The following is a 5,000-nucleotide window of genomic DNA, read 5'->3' as shown; positions in this document are numbered from 1 at the left end:
CCTACAATATTTTAGCATATATTAGTCATGTTAGTTGCATTTCATATATGTATAAAAAGAAGCCCACTTTTCCTGAAATTGGTCGGTAGATTCACTGAGTTTGGGATTTAATTCATCAGTCATTTTAGCCATTGCTGCATATTCCAGGAGTTTTTCTCTCCAATCATCAATTTCAGGTATGTGGGTTTGTTTCCATGTTCTTGCTAGGATTATTCTGGCAGCTGTTGTAGCATACTTAAAAACGTCATGCAGTTTTTGAGGTAAATCTAACGGTACTATACTGAGTAGGTAAAATTTTGGGTCGAATATAAACTTCATATCTAACATCAATTGTAGTTCACGATGAACTTTTTTTCCAGTAGAGTTGTCGCTTTGGACACGTCCACCAAACATGAAAATAAGAACCGTCTGATTCTTGACATTTCCAACATGCGCCTTTTTCCCCTGGAGTTGTCATTTGAGAAGGCCTATTGGGAGTCAGGTACCATCTGTAGAAGGTCTTGTACCAATTTTCTTTAACTTCTTGGGAAACAGTATATTTCAATTCGGAGGAGCAAAGTTTTTCCCATGAGTGAGTCCATCTTGATCATTTCTCCAAGATTTTGCATCCACTTTATCATGTTTGTTTTCACTTGTTCTTCTTCTGTATCGTATTTCAGGAGAAGTTTATCTATTTTTCCTAATATGTGTGAATCATTTTTAGATATTAACTGCTCAAATTCAGTTAGTTCACGGAATGGTTGTGGATATGAGCAGTCTTTTTGCAGATTGGATCTCAATTGTCAAAAAGTTAACCAATTCAACTTTTGAAATTTTTCTTGAAGTTTGATCATATCCTTGATTTCACCCGTAGACTCTATCATGTCGTTGTAGGTGAAACGAACACCCGGTTTTAGTTTAACGTTATCACGATAAGCTTCAGTTGGTGACATTACAGATGGTGGAGAAGGACTTATTCTCTTTTTATATCTTTTCCAAATTTTCAATAACACTGTTTTGACATCGCAATCTTCTTGTACTTTATCTTTTTGGCTTTTTGAATTGGGGTCCCACAATCTCTGGCTTTTGTCTTCTGGGTTTCTGGTTTTTTTCCTGTGGTTATTCTGTCTCTCACAGCGACGACGCACCCACCGTTAAAACTAAGGACGGGTCCTTTCTTCGTCAGAGGGCAAAGGGGCGAATTCAGCAGGGGATCAAATGCTTTCCCCCCTCACCGTACCTCGCTATCCATACACGTGCGTCCGAAAGGATTGCCGGCGCGGACCCCGAGACACGAAAAGCCGCCGAGAGGGTGATTTCAAAACGTCGGCATAAATAGAAGTCTCGGATGGCTCAACCGTGGCGTTCGGCCCGTGGCCGCCTAGTCCTCGGGGCTCGCCGACCGAACCGGGCCACTTTAAGAGTTAGCTCCGTGTCCTTCTCTGCGAGCCTGTTAGAGAGACGGCTTGCTCTGGATCTCCCTGGTACGGCCCCAAGTGAATGGCCGGGAAGGGAGGGGAAAACCACTACAAGGGGGCTGAAAAAGGGCACCGAGTCCAGGAGCACCTTAAAGACTAACAAACGTATTTTCCGGTAGGGTATGAGCTTTCGTGAGCCACGGCTCACTTCTTCAGATACAGCTAGAATGTGAATCCACCGGTCTTTAAGTAGAGGACCAGTATGTCTATGTGAATAGCGGGCTTGATGGGATGAGGTGTGATATGCAGAAGAGTCTGTGACGTCCAGGGGAGAGATGGGTGTGGAGAAATCAGCATTGGTAATGGGCCATGAACGCAAGGTCTTTATTCAGCCCAGGTCAACGCGTTGCCTTTCGTTTGAAGATCCACAGTGATTCAGCAGTTTCTCTTTCCAATCTCCCCTTAAAATTCCTTTGTAAGAGAACCGCTGCTCTTAAATCTGCAACAGAATGTCCCGGAAGGTTGAAACGCTCACCCACTGGCTTTTGAATATCGTGGTTTCTGATGTCAGACTTCTGTCCATTTAGTCTTTGTCTGAGAGACTGACCTGTTTTGTCCAAAGTAGATTGTGGAAGGGCGTTGCTGGCGTGTGATGGCATAAATCCCATTAGAAGATGAGCAGGAATATGAACCTGAGATAGTATGGCTGACATTGGCGGGTCCAGAGATGGTGTTCCTGGAATCTATATGAGGGCAAAGTGGGCACCTCGGTTTGTGGCAGGCCTTGGTGCCAGAGTCCATGTTCTTGTGAAGTAGTTCATCATCATGGGTGAGAAGTTGTTTTAGGTTAGCCGGCTGCCTGCAAGCAAGAAAGGGACACGCGCGCGCGCGCACCCCCCCCACCCCCCCCCCCACCCCAGTGCTTCAGCGAGGGAAGTGTCACAATCCAGCATGGGTTGCAGGTCCTTAATGATACGTTGGACTGGTTTTAGTTGGGAGCTATAAGTGACAACCAGAGGTGCCCCGTTGCCGTTCTCTCTGGGCTTAGCTTGTAGTAAGTTGTGCCTGGGCATCATTCTGGCCTTCTCGATCGTCTTTCGCACCATATCCGCCGGATATTGTAGTTGCGAAAATGTTTGCTGTAGGTCTCTCGAGCGTGTGTCTCTGTCTGAAGGATGGGAGCAGATGCGACTATAGCGTAGGGCTTGGCTATAGACAATGGAATGTCTGATAGGGTCGGGGTGGTGGCTGGACGCGTGTAGATACGTTTGCCGATCTGTCGGTTTCCGGTACAATGTGGTGCTTGTGTGCCCCCCGTGGATCCGTACCGTGGTGTCTAGGGAGTCGATTTCTCGTTCGGAATAATTCACAGTTCGATTGATGGTGGGGTGGAAGTCGCTGAAAGCCTGGTGAAATCTTTCAAGGGCTTCTTTGCCATGACAAAGAAAATGTCATCCATGAATCTCAAGTCAAGGAGAGGTGCCAGTGGGTATGAGTTCAGAAAAGGCCGTTCTAGACCTGCCATGAAAATGTTGGCCTATTGTGGAGCCGTGCGAGTGCCCATGGCAGTGGGTGAAGACAGGGATGCCCGTTAAGCCCGCTCCTTTATGTAATTTCTCTCGAGCCGCCGCTTCGACGAATTCAAGAAGATCAGGTCATCGAAGGGGTTCGGGTAGGAAATGACACCCTAAAAACCGTAGCCCACGCAGGTGACCCTTATGTAGCGGGTAGAGATCCTGAGGAGTCGAAGGAGGTCAAAGGTCATTTGAAGAGGCATGAAAGAAGAATTAATAGGGAGGAATTTGCAAGCGTTAACATGGAAAAGTCAAAGCCTATTGATGCAAGCGATGAGCACAAAGGAATCGATATTAGCGGTTCACAGGACGGGCTGGGAAGCACAAAGGAGGTTCGGGAGGGACATTTGAAAGGGACGGTCAAACGTTTGGGAATACGGTTTGGGCCAGGCAAGAACTAGCGGCGCCAAAACTGAGAGGCGTGGTTACGAAGAGAAAAAAGAACGTCGTGGGGAAATTTTCATCGGCGCTTGTTTCAGAGAGTGAAATGTGTCAATGCGTGCTTCGTGGCAGCTGGAAATTTTCCAGCTCAAGTTTATCCTCCTCCGGAAGGTCCGATGGCACAAGGGATGCGTGAACTCACACGGCTCACGGCAGGGACGAACAAGTCCCCTTTAACGGGAGCTGAGTTTTACCGGACGATAGAGGACGGAGGTTTCGGTTGACCGGAAATAGAGACCCTCTTTTTCAGCCGGTTCTTAAGATCTAATTTTGCAAATCGTCACATCGGAGAAATGAAATGGGTATTTTTTTTGTTCCTCCCCCCCCCCCACCCCCCAAAAAGCATCTTGGGAGGAGGAGGCTTGGATGCGGAATCGGATGGGACAGTCACGTTTTGGAAAGAACGCCACAAAACGTCATGGGACTGTCAGATCACCGACGAGTTATTAATTAACCGTACGAGCAATTAAAAGATCAAGGAAACGGGCACGGGAAAAGGAGGGACCAAAGCTTGGTGCGAACAAGTAATCCGACAGAATCCTGGAGGACCGTATGAAGCAGCGCTCGCTAAAAAGGAGAGGGGGGGGGTCGTCTAGATAGCCGGAGGCCAGGTCGACCCAAAGGAAGCCTGCCCCACCCAACAGCCGTCTCCTACGCTCTTGCTGTGCCTTGGCCTCGGCCAGACGAGTCCCATTGTGAGGCCATGTCAACCCACTGGCTTTCTTGGCGGTAGGCCTGGACTCCGAGGACGGGGGGGGGGGGGGAAGAAAGTCCCCCTTCAGAGGCCAGGTGTAGCGGTTGGCCTCCGTAGCCTCCGGAGGCCAGGTCATCCGCCAAGAAAACCAATGGGTAGACCTGACCTCCCAATGGGACTCAGCCGGCGGGCAGGTCGACCGGTAGGCTTTTGTGGAGGTAGAGGAGGACTCCGGTGGATGAGGGGGAAATGGCAGGGACTTACCCTTTCATTTTTATCCATAAATAAGATCACTATTACGTACGATATCAAGTTTCATTCGGTGTACCTTTCGTTTTATCCAGTCAATAAACAGCGTACCTACCCTACCCATTGCTTTTCTTGGCGGATGACCTGGCCTCCGGAGGCTACGGAGGCCAACCGGTACACCTGGCCTCTGAAGGGGGACTTGCTGTCCCCCCCGTCCTCGGAGTCCAGGCCTACCGCCAAGAAAGCCAGTGGGTTGACATGGCCTCACAATGGGACTCGTCTGGCCGAGGCCAAGGCACAGCAAAGAAGTTTAAGACATTCGGCCCTCCGAAGAAATCTCAATCGTCGTACTGTGGATACTGGGCCCTTTGGGCCCATCAGTTTGCCGACCCGTGCCCTAAACCAACCCCCTACCCGAACCCGGAGGTCTGTTTTGCGAAAGGGGATGACCAGGCCCCCTTGCCGGGCTTGGGGGCCCGAGACCGGGTCTTCCCGGGCGGTCGGTTGCCCTGGCCTCCCGGCCGGCGGTGGCGGACGGAGAAGAAATGTCGAGCTCCAGCCGCAGGCCAGGTCCCCCGGTGGGGTCGGAGCGGCGGGAGGAACGGGGACTCGGGAGGCCGCCTCTGCCCGCTCGTCTCGCGGAGC

The sequence above is a fragment of the Euleptes europaea genome, chromosome 9 (genome assembly GCF_029931775.1).
Source record: "Euleptes europaea isolate rEulEur1 chromosome 9, rEulEur1.hap1, whole genome shotgun sequence".
Taxonomy (NCBI): domain Eukaryota; kingdom Metazoa; phylum Chordata; class Lepidosauria; order Squamata; family Sphaerodactylidae; genus Euleptes; species Euleptes europaea.
Note: the sequence above shows the minus strand (reverse complement) of the source record.